Source organism: Rhincodon typus, chromosome 4 (genome assembly GCF_021869965.1).
Source record: "Rhincodon typus isolate 14 chromosome 4, sRhiTyp1.1, whole genome shotgun sequence".
In the NCBI taxonomy this organism is placed as follows: domain Eukaryota; kingdom Metazoa; phylum Chordata; class Chondrichthyes; order Orectolobiformes; family Rhincodontidae; genus Rhincodon; species Rhincodon typus.
The window spans coordinates 78403396-78416100 of NC_063335.1; the positions used below are offsets into that span (position 1 = coordinate 78403396).

The 12705-nt window shown below is 39.1% G+C and overlaps 1 long non-coding RNA gene across 1 annotated transcript in view; it reads left to right on the forward strand.

The window, feature by feature from the left end:
- Window positions 1-11510, forward strand: part of LOC125483036 — a 70292-nt gene extending 58782 nt beyond the window's left edge. The window contains exon 3 of the long non-coding RNA XR_007262036.1: window positions 10761-11510. This is a non-coding gene — a long non-coding RNA (uncharacterized LOC125483036). The remainder of the gene's footprint in view (window positions 1-10760) is intronic.
- Window positions 11511-12705: the final 1195 nt, after the last annotated feature.

Sequence of the window (12705 nt, forward strand, 5' to 3'; positions counted from 1 at the left end):
GGAAGCAGGTGGAAATTAAAATCAATTAGCTAATAAAGCCGGAGTAGAAAGTTTGCCCTCGTGATGGTGACTCCATGAAATTGCCAGTGATTGCTGTAAAATCCTGTCTGGTTCACTCATATCCTACAGGGAAGGAAATTGGTCATTCTTACCTGCATCAAGGCTAGTGTTAGGAGTTGGGCCGGATTTTCTGTGGAATATCAATCTCATGCATTTTGTCACTCCATCCTATTAATTTTTTATGAAAGGAGAGCACTCTTCATTTCTGATGGGGATTCTGATCAAGGTTCCTTCAGAAATGTGGAGCTGTGCTTTTTCTTTCTGACACTTCTTTCAAATCTGTCAGAGTAAGGCAAACCATACACACTTTTAACAACAGTCAGTCGCCTTATTCTGATATTTAATGGTCCTGAATCATACAGCCAACCATTCTGACAGCTGCTGGCATATTATAAATTTATGAGGTAAGTGTGATGTTAGGGTGCCCAGGTCTAGGTGGGGGGGAGGAGGGGGTGGGTAGTTGGGTGCCAGGGAAGTAGGGTGACAGATGGGCAATGTGTAAGGTGGGTAAAGTGCAAGGGTTCAAGGTGGAAAGGTGGCCAAATAATCAGTGTAATGTTTGGAGTATGTCAGAGAAGGTGGGAGAATTCAGGTTCTGTGGGGACGGGGAAAGGTAGGCATTAGTTTGAGGGCAGGGTTGGAGATGTGTGGGGAAGAATGGGGTTTGTGCCCTAGTGATAGAGGGGTGGGACAGATCAGATGAAGACCATGACAGGGGAAGGACAGGGAGGAAGGTAACAGATCTGGAACAGACAAATGAGCAAAACAATGAACTCTGGAGTAGGTTAAAGGGGGATTGTCTCTTGAGATATTGAAGGAGTTTGGGTCTGTGAAGGGTTATCATCTCCCTGAGGGTGAAAGGGTTTCAGATCTGGGTGCAGGGAGGACTAGTCTAGAGGAGGTGCAGGGAGATTAAGTCTGGAGCGGACGAACAGTGATCAAATCCAGAACAGGTACAGGGGGATCGAGTCCTGAGCAGTTGCAGGGGGATCAAGTCCAGAGAAGATGTAGGAGGATCTTATATGGAGGGGGTGAAGGAGGATCAGCTGTCAGATAGGGAATGGTGAGTTAGGTCTGGAGCAGGTGAGGGAGGAAGGGTCTGAAGGCTGGGGTCCACAGTAGAGCAAGGTGGGCATTAGATCTTATTGCATTTAAATTAAATTCAAGTTGTCAATTATGCATATCATCGGTCTGCCTGATGCAAACAAGTGAGGTTGCAGTTTTGTCATCCTGCTGATCTAATTACATGCTCCTTCCTTCCACCCCGCCGCCCACTAAGAGTTTGACATGTGCCATCCCATGCAACTCTCTGTTCCTAGTTGCTATCTTGCCCTTTGCAGCGGGTTTAACAAAATCCAATCCATTTATCTGATGATTAAATGGATAGTAGAATGTTCATTGCTTAACCTTCCAAGGTACACGGTATTAGACAGTTTACATAACAGTTTCTGACTAGGTGGGTACAATGGCTCCATGCAGAAATAACGAAGACTCTAACAAGACTCTTACATTCTTTGATGTTCTCATACCCAAAATCAATATTCTGGGAATTGTTTGGAAGACGTTATTGAGCTGAAGTGTCTGAGTTAATGTCTCTCCAATAGAAGCTACTCAAGATTTCATCCACTGATGATTAGTTCAGTTCAATCATATGATTGGTTCCAATTTGCTGAATATGTTCTTAGAAATGTTAATAGAGATTTCAACTGGAAGATCATACTTGTATAACACTTACAAACAACCTTTCTCTAATATAATGCTGGCAGGCATATAATATTTTTTAAGGTCCTAACAGGAAGGGAAATCTTCAATGCTGAGTAGACAATATAAATTTTCAAGAGTACTACTGCCTTAAAGCTTAAGCATAAAATCTTCAGTTTACCACAAACAGAACATTAACCGACCTGTAGTTTCACATGACATAGAGTACAGAGCTGCACAGCAGTTAAATCAAATTGTTAGGTACTCAGTGATACCAGATTATTCCTGTACTGCAGAAAGCAATTATTTCAACTGTTCACAGTATACAAGTTTGAGTTCTCCACTGAGGGCAAGAATAAATTACCTGAGCATATACATATGGTACCTATACATAGCCCAGAGCCAAATATGATGAGTCCATTATAGAGAATGGGCAGGCCTAAAAAATCCTTAGAATGAAACAAGAATAATTGGAAGAATACTGATATGACTGAGAGGTGAAACTGTGACAGAAGTTAGCGTAAGTCATAAATCAACATCAATGTATACTCGTGACAGACAGGAAGAAGCCCTCGGACTGATAATAAGCAAGAATAGAAATCTGCTGGGACCAAGCTAAGGAGAAAAATTGAAACTAGCAATTAATGTGAGCTGGCACCAATTGTTTTATGAGCTATTCAGTACTAATTTACTGATTAAGAAACAAAGTTCAGTGATGTAATTACAAAGAATGGACAGCAATTCATTTATTTCCATATGCACAAATAAGCAAAGTATAGTTTTAAAGAATTCATAAGCATTGTGTGATGTTTTTTCTTCACGCACATATATTTTTGATGAGCCAAAGCTTCACGTAACCATATCATTGCAAAGGATGATCTATTGCTTTAAGGAAGAGAGAAACTTGTCCCTAAAATTCATTATTCTTCTAGTCTCTTCCACATGATATACCATATTCCTGGATTAAGGTTACATTTTGCTTTGCAGGAGATACTTTTCAGCATGTGTTTGTACTAATTTTTCAGTACTTACACGATTGTATCTACAGTGCTCTGAATAAATCCCAGTATTTCATTCCCAGATCAATTACACAGGCATGAAAATCTCTCAACGTCTAAAAATGCCTGCCCACCCAAATGTCCCATTTTCAGTCTGGATTGGAAGTCAGGCTGACAACCCAGAAAGGTATCAGCATGGCACCCAGTGCGCATATGGGAGAGGCAGAAATCTTCAATCGGGAATCCAACATTCTCTAAAGTTTAAAAATAAAAACTCATGGAACAGCAGAAATATTATGGCACTGAAGGAGGCCATTCAGCCCGTTATGTCTGGTCCAGCTCTCCAAAACAGCATATTAAGCATAGCATATTAATTAACACGTAAAACACCTGTCTAGTCCTCACTCTTCACCTCCTCTTGGTGCCCACACTCTTGCCATTCTCTGTTCTTGCAGACACATGACACCAAGTTGCCTCTACCTTCATCCAAGACTCACCATACCTTTCATGTCAAACTATGCCGCTCTACTAACCTTTGATCCTTTACAGCCTCCATACCAACGATGTGTTAACTCAGGCAAATCCTACGCCTAACCTTTGTCCTTTTACCTACCATGCTAACTGACATAGTATTCACCAATGGCAAGGCACAGGAGCAACCTAGAAGAAAAGTATAATATTCTATTAAAGAAATTAAATTTATTGCAGTTTTGATAATATTGAAAGAACCTCTCATTCATAAAATAACATTTAGTATATCAAAACACCTTCATCTTAAGGAAGTCTTATAAAAAATGAACATTTTATTCAATGACAACAAGCATTGCCATTCATTGTCTCACACAAAAGAGTCCAAACAATTTATAGTTGGCATTTGAACTCTAAAATGGAAGGCACCCCACTGTGAAAATAGATCCTTATAAAACTTGCAAAGCAGTGTTAATTCAGGAACACCAATCCTCAAGCTAAGTCATCTGAAAGCATGAAATAGAAAACACATTTTTAACTTTCGTTTTTTTCAAACAAAAACAGAAAGAGATTAAATGTTTGGATAGTCTAGGCAGTTCTTTGATACTTTATTTATGGCCATTTTGCATACAAGCATGTCTATTTTAACAATCCCCAAAAGGCAACTGAACTCTCTCAGAACATACTTTACCTTTCTGAAAAAGTTCCTTATCTCTCCCTACTTCCACCAAATGACCATTTGCCTTAATACTGAACTAAGACACTATCCAAGTAAATTCACAAGATTCAAATCTGCTCTTACATGGCCTAATCTGCGTATTTTTGTTGCAGACACTTACCTCAGTGAAGTCAAGCAAGATTGGAAGAAGTTGATGATTTAATTGGATAGCTGCCTTTATAAACTGTACATTCACAAATCAGAAACCAACTCCATTGCTGCCCCCACAATAATTCGCATGGCTGAGGGGTAAGGGGTTGCGGGGTGGGGGCGGGAGGGTGGTGTTGTAATGGGAATGCTTCCAACTTCCAGCAATTTTCACCATTTTCATCCTGATGGAAAGGCTGTTGTCTCAGAAAAAATCAGGTACCAAAGCCTCCACAATGAAGAAATTTTGGCTGTGGTAGAATTAATACAAAATTATTGAACAAAAATATACATTTGATTATTGAATACCAACCAAATTTGTATATACTTTAATAAGGTGAATTTAAACATGGCATTTGCAATTTACTTTGTTCATCTAATATGATATTTATTCAATAACTACACAAGCACATTTACCCACCTCCTCTGAATAGTCTATAACAACAGAGATATGTTCTTTATGAATTGTCTAACACAAAGCTTTATTAAGTTCAAAAAGTATCAGACATATATTCACTTTCAATTTGAAATTTTCTGTAGATTGAAGCAAAACACAGGGAAATTCAGCACAATGCTGATCCATACAATACAAGGCAACATGTATCATAATTTTCTTCCAAAATCCCAAAATTAACCATTAAGATTACATTTTTAAATTGGAAATATTTAAATTATAAGTTATATGAAGGCATAGGTTGATAAAAAAAAATACTGTTGAAGGAGCAATAAGGTTGAGTGAGGAAAGGAGAGTTGAATTGTGACTCTAATAAATCCAGGGCTAGTTGACCCAATGTCTCCTCCTACTATATACATAGAGAGATCTACAAAACAGAACAAGTTCCTTCAGCCCATCAAGTCTGTACTAGTGAAAAACAACCACCTAATGACAGCCTTCTATGCTTTGGCTTTCCAAGTGTACATCTTAAATGTTATAAGAGTTTCTGTCTCTCGTACTCTTATAGATGGTGAGTTCTTGATTGCCACCATTCTCTGGGATTGGGAGAAAAAAATTTTCCTCATATCCCCTTTAAACCTCATACCTTTAACCTTAATGTATGCCCCCTCTATGTCATAATCTATGTCATTGATCCCTCCACCAAGGGGTAAAGTTTCTTCCTGAATATGCCCCTCATAATTCAATACATCTCAATCATGTACCCCCCTCCACCAGATTCTTCCGCTCCAAGGAAAGCAACCCCAGTCTATCTAATCTCTTTTCATAATTAAAACTCTCCAGCCCAGGTAACATTCTGGTAAATGCCCCCGCACCCTCTCCAGTACTATCATATTCATTCTATGATGTGGATCCCAGAACTGCACATGATACTCTTGTTGTGGCATAACTGACTTTTTATATAATTCCAGCATAACCTCTCTGTTCGTGAAGTATATGCCTTGGCTAGTAACAAAAATATCCTTTATGCTCACCAAGCTTCCTCTGATCCTTGCTGCTTCCCAGGGACCTCGTCTTGTTTGTCCTATCAAATCCAACCTCACAGTTATCCAGATTGAATTCTGTTTGCCAATGACCAGCCCATCAATATCCCCCTGTAATCTAAGGCTGTCTTACTCACTCTTTGCCACCCCATCAATTTTCACATCATCTGTGATTTATGGTCAACCGTCCTACATTCACATTTAGATTGTTTATGTAAACCACAAAGGCAAGTGCCTAAAAACTGAGCCCTGCAGAAGCTCACTGGACACAGACTTCCAACTTCAAAAAAGCACCCTTCCACCATTACCTTTTGCTTCCTGTCACTCAGCCAATTCTGGACCTAATTGGCCAAATTTCCTTGGATCCCATGGGCTCCTACCTTTACTCTCAGTCTGTCATGCTGGACCTTATCAAAGTCTCACTAAAGCCTAAGTCAAATGCATTGTCTTCATCTACAGGTTACCTGGTTACCTCATCAAAAAATTCAGTCAGGTTAGTTAGACATGACCTCCTCTTAACAAAACCATGCTGATTGTTCTTGATTAATCCTTGCCTCTCCAAGTGCAGATTAATTTTGTATCCTTAGAGTTGCTTCCAATAATCTCCCCACTGCTGAGGTTAGTCTAACTATCCTGTAGTTTCCCGGTTTATGCTTTGTTCCCTGTTTGGATATGAGTACCATGTTGATTGTCCTCCAGTCCACTGACATATCCCTAATGGACAGAGAGGAAATGAAAATTATTGCCAGGATTCCTGCTACGTCCTCTCTACCTCACTCAAGAGTCTGGGGTACTTTTCATCCATCACGGAGATTTATATACTTTTAAGCCTGCCAGATTACTCAGAACCTGCTCTCTGTCTGCGGTAATTTCTTTAAGTATATCACAATTCTGCTCCCTGATTTCCAGACCCACATCATCTCAGTCGCTAGTGAACACCAACACAAAGTATTCATTTAGAACTCTATCAGTGTCCTTCAGTTCCATGTACAATTTACCAGTGTGGTCCTCAATGGGCTCTACTCTTTCATTAGTTATCCTTTTATCCTTAATAGTCTTGTAAAATAATTTTGAATTTTGTTTTACTTTACCTCATGAATCAGTTTGGTAAACCTCCACTGCACTCCCAATATGGCAAGTAAATATTTTCTTTGGTAAGGAGTTAAAAACTGTGTAGAGAATCCCCAATTTACGGATGTCTAGCTTATGAACATTTGTAATTATGAACGTGATCCCATATATAGTTTAAAATTTAAAGACTTGAAATATTCCTGTACTTAAGAATGGCTGCTTTCCTTGTCCTGCATTGCACTCTGACTTGCGAACAGACTCCAGAATGGAACTGTTCCATGCACTGGCTGTATGCAATACCTGAGGCGTGGTTTTACCAAGGCCATGTACATCGGCAGCTAGAATTCCTTGCTCCTATACTCAAATCCCATTGCAATGAATTCCAACAAACCATCTGCCTTCCTAACTGCTTGCTGTGCTGCACACTTCCTTTCGATGAATGATGCACAAGGACACCAAAGTTCCTTTGTACTTCAATACTTTCTAACCTATCACCATTTAAATAATGCCTGCCATTCTGTTTTTCATGCTAAAGTGGACAACTTCACACATTATACTGCATCTGCCACTCATTTGCTCCATCACTCAACTTGTCTAAATCCCTGAAGCCTATTTATATCTTCCTTACCACTCACAATCCTGTCTGGTTTTGTGTCATTGGTAAACTTGATAATGTTACTTTTGATTGCATTATCCAAATTGTTAATATACATATATTGAGAATAGTTGGGTCCAAGCACTAATCTCCATGGTACCCCACTCACCATCTCCTTCCACTCTGAAGATGACTCGTTTATTCCCAATCTGCTGACCAAATCTAAATCCATACCGATGTATTACCCTGAATCCTATGTGCTGTGATTTTGCAAAGCACTCTGAAAATCTATATAACACTACATCCACTGATACTCCCTCATCTATCCAACTAGCCAACAAACTCGATTGGTTTGTCAAACATGATTTCACTCTCATAAATCAATGTTGACTTTATGCAATACTTCTGGTACTTTCTAAGTGCCCAGTTACTTCATCCTATATAATAGACACAGGCATTTTCCATATTTACCAATATTAGGTTAACTGGACTGTAATTCTTATGGATTTGCATTTGCCAAGCTCCAAACTGTTGGAATGTTCCAGCATTTACAGAATTTTGGGAGACAAAACCAACACATACAATATTTTCATGGTTATCTCCTTCATGTAATGTAAATAAGGCGTTTGGTATTTATCAGCTCTCAGTCCCATTAATGTCGCCAGTACGAGTTTTTAACTGATACAGAAACTTTGCTGAGAAATGGACAAGACTGGCAGCTCAATGTTCTGGGTTTTGAATGCAATAGGAAGGCTAGAAAATGAAGCAAGAAAGGAGGGAGGATGGCATTTTTGATTAAGGAATACATTACTGCTATAACTAGGGAAGATATTTCTGAAAAATCGCCCAGTGAAAATATATGGGTAAAAATTACAAATAAAAAAAGAATGATCACTTTTGTGGGATTGTAGTGTAGACCCCCAATAGTAAGAGGGAAATTGAGAAACAAATATGTAGGGAGATCTCAGATATATGTAAGTATAATAAGGTTGTAATAGTGGAGTATTTTAATTTTCCAAACATTAACTGGGGCAACCATTGTGTTAAAAGTTTGGATGGTGAAGAATTTGTCGAATGCATTCAAGAAAATTTTCTTTATCAATATGTGGATGCTCTTATTATAGAAGGAGTAAACTACACCTTCTTTTGGGCAATAAAGCAGGCAAATAACTGAACACCTTGAGTCTAGCGATCATAATTCTATTAATTTCAAAATGGTTATGGAAAAGGGTAGGCCTTCCATAAAAGTTAAAGTTTTAATTGGAGTAAGGCAAACATTAATGGTATGAGACAAGAACTTTCTAAAGTTGATTGGAGTAGACTGTTCGCAGGTAAGAGGATGTCTGACAAGTGGGAGGCGTTCAAGAGTGTGATGATGATATTTCAGAGGTATTATGTTCCTATTAGAGTGAAGGGTAAAGCTGGTAAGATTAGAGAACAATGGATGAATAAAGATGTTGAGGTTCAGGTCAAGAATAAACGAGAACCTTATTTTAGACATAAACAATTTGGTTCAATTGAATCTCTTAATCAGTATAAAGAGTGTAGGGGTGTTCTTAAGAAGAAAAAAATCAAAATGGCAAAGAGGGGATATAAGATAGCTTTTGGTAGATAAGGTTAAAGATAATATAAAGAGATTCTACAAATACATTCAGTGCAAGAGGGTAACTAGAGAGAGGATATGGTCTCTTAAAGATCAAAGAGGTTGTCTTTGTGTTGAACCCCAGGAGATGGGAGAGATGCTAAATGAATATTTCACATCAGATTTTACTGTAGTGAAAGAAATGGAGTCTACAGAAGGCAGAGAAACAAACTTTGATTTTTTAAAGACAGTTAACATTAGGAAGTGGGAGGTCTTACAAAATATAATGGCGGGTAAACTCCAGGACATGATCGATCTAATATATCCCAGAACATTGTGGAGAGTATGGGAGGAAATTATGAGACTCCTTGCAGAAATATTTGCATCATCTTTAACTATGGGTGAAGATAGCTAATGTTGTACCTTTGTCTAAGAAAGGTTGTAAGGAGAAACCGAGGAACTCTAGATCTGTGTGTCTGACTTCAGTTGTGGGTAAATTGTTGAAGGTGATTTATAAAAGATAGGATTCATGGACATTTAGAGAGATAAAAATTGATTAGGGATCATCAGCATGGTTTTGTGCAAGGAAAATTGTGTCTCACAAACTTAATTGAGTTTTTTGGGGAAGTTACCAAAAAGGTTGATGATGGCAGTGCAGTAGATGTTTTTTTGGATTTTAGTAAAGCCTTTGACAAGGTTTCACATGGTAGACTAATTAGTAAGTTAGGTCATTTGGGATTCAGGGTGAGCTTGCCAATTGGATACATAATTGGCTCAATGAGAGGAGACAGAGAGAAAGAGTGGAGGGTTGTTTTTTGGACTGAAAGCCTGTGACCAGTGGTGTTCCATAGGGATCAGTTCTGGGTCCTCTTTTGTTTGTCACTTATATAAATGATTTGGATGAGAGTATAGAAGGCATGGTTAGTAAGTTTGCAGACAACACCAAAATTAGTGGCACAGCAGACAGTGAAAAAGGTTTTCTAACGTTACAAAGGGACCTTGATCAAATGGGTCAATGGGCTGAAAAATGGCAGATGAAGTTCAGTCTGGAAAAATGAAAGTTGTCGCATTTTGGTGCAACAGACAATAGTTGGGCTTCTTATAATTAATGGTAAGGCCTTGGGTAGTGTTGGAGAACAAGTGCAAGTACATAATTCTTTGAATTTGCGTCACATATGGTTAAAAAGGTGTTTGGCATGGTTCAATTCAGGAGTCCGGATAAAGGGTCCAGGCCCAAAATGTCGATTCTCCTGCTCCTCTGATGCTGCCTGGCCTGCTGTGTTCCTCCAGCTCCACACTGTATTGACTCTGAATCCAGCATCTACAGTTCTTGTTATCTACGTTTGGCATGCCTGCCTTCATTGCTCAGTCCTTCGAGTATAGCAGTTGGAAAGTCATGTTGAGGTTGTATAGGACATTGGCGAGGCTTCTTCTGGAATACTGTGTCCGGTTCTGGTCGCCCAGTTATAGGAAAAATGTTATCAAGCTGGAGAGGGTTCAGAAGAGATTTACCAGAATCTTGCCAGATATGGAAGGTTTGAATTAGAAAGAAAGGCTGGATAGGTTGGGACTTTATTTACCTGAGTGTAGGAGGTTGGGAGGGGATCTGACAGAAGTTTATAAAATAATGAGAGGTATAGATAGAGTTAATGGTAGTTGTCTTTTCACTAGGATGGGCGATTTCAAGTCTAGTGTGCACATTTAAAAAAGACGAGGCAATTTTTTTACACACAGGGTGATTCGCATGTGGAATGAACTTACTGAGGAAGTGGTGGATGTGAGTACAATTGCAGCATTTAAGAGACATTTGGATAGACACATGTATAGGAAAGATTTGGAGGGATATGGGCCAGGAGCAGGCAGCTGGGGTTGGTTTAGTTTGGGATTATGTTCGGCATGGACCAGTTGGACTGAAAGTCTGTTTCCGTGCTGTAAGACACTATGAATCTATGACTAATGTCTTTCAATTCCTCTCTTTTCCAGTTTATATTCCAAATCCAGCCTCTGGACATTCCATTTTGACTCCTACTGCCTCTCCAGACCTGAAGCACAATTTTCTGTGGCTGCACCTGAAGACATTTCCTGACATCTGGTCACCCTGGACACTGAAAATGTCCCGAACTTTCCACATCCCACAGGAAGAGCATTCCACATGGCTGAGCGGCCATGCCATGATATACCCTTAAATTATTCAAACCCAGGTCCCTGGGTGGCAAAGTAGTTAGCACTGCTGCCCCACAGGGCCAGGTTCAAATCCAGCCTCAGGTGACTGTCTGCATTGCGTTTGCATGTTCTCCCAATGCCTGTGTGGATTTTCCTCCCACAGTCCAATGATGTATAGGTTAGGTGGATTGGCCATGATAAATTTCCTTGTAGTGTTCAAAGATATGCGCAGTTACTAAAAAGGGGACGTGGGGGAGTGGGGGCCAGGTATGGGTGGGATGCTTTTCAGAGAGTTGGTGCTGGTCTGAATGGCCTTTTTTTGAACTATAATACTATGACACTCTCTTTCTCTAGTTGAAAGAATATGAAATATGTACCAGGGATTTCACCTTATCCCTTGTACTTTAAATGCTGTTCATCTAATCTAAGGATCAGTTTTTGCATTAAAGCTTGGACAGTAGAAATACTCACCTGGCCTTGCTTACCAAGATAGTGGCACATCCGGTTTTGGCTCCCTGTCCCAACAGAGCTTACAGTTTTCCCTGTAATGTCATTTATGAATATTGCCAAAACTCACCACTCATAGCTTTTGAAATCCTGGTCTTCTCGATGTTGAACATCAGGAAATAAAAAGTAAAAGAGCACTTCCATCCACTTATCAGCAAATGCTCTTTTCACTGCAACAGGTATTATTTTTAGTGATGTTGACTGAGGATAAATATTGACCATGTCAATGGGGTAAACAGTTGTGGTCTGCTCCAACAGTGTATTGACAGATCTTTAATGTTCACTCTGAGAGATCAGATCTCATTCAAACAATAATGTTATCAATCTCATTAAACAGAGGCAAGAGCTTCCTTCTTTTGTGTAATCAGGTCAGCTAGAATTAACTATCACATCTGGTAAGAGATAATTATTGTGTCTTTTCTGACCTTGGGAGCTTTGAGAGAATCTCTGGACCACCTATACAAAAGTCTCTGCTGAAATCAGGAACAAATAGTATCTGGTTGGATCTCAGAACTTATCTCTCTGCCAGCTGGTTTTTGCCATTCATATAAAACTAGAAATTTCCCTTTGCTTATGCGTCAGACTCCAAGAGAACACAGATACAAACCTCACTGAAGATCAAACTATTTCCACTTACTATTTTCAAGTTGTGCACTCTCAGTTAATATCATCAGAATAGCTTAGAATAATTAGGTGGTTGTTTTTGATCAGCACAGATTTGATGGGCAGAAGGGCCTTTCTCTCTGCAGTAGACCTCTATGGCTTCCAGATAGGAAAATCCATAACTGTTTGAAAGCTACAGTTGAATTGAGAAGCGAAGGAGATACATTGCCTACAGTTTCTCAGCGTGGAATCAATACAGGCAAGATAAGAGCTTAAGAGCTTTTACTTTAAATAATGATGTATAATATTTCTACAGAGAGACCATTTAGATTAAATCGAACTTCTCCTTTTGAGACATAGTATGCTGGTTCTGGCCCCAAAAGAATTGTAGGTAGTCTTTGGTTTCATGGTACATCAATGTATAATATATTGTAAAACTATGGATTACAGTGCAGACTTTGTCCATCATGCCTTATCAGCAATAATACTTGACACAAACAATCTTGTAGAATTACAATGTTAAAGCTCGATTTCTCGATTTGCAACACAATAAGTTTATTAAAACAGCAAATAAAAATGACTCATGCTGTGACCCTCAGCTTATAGTTAGTAGAAATTCTGCTGCCAAAGGGAGAATTAGAGGTTAGCTAAACTG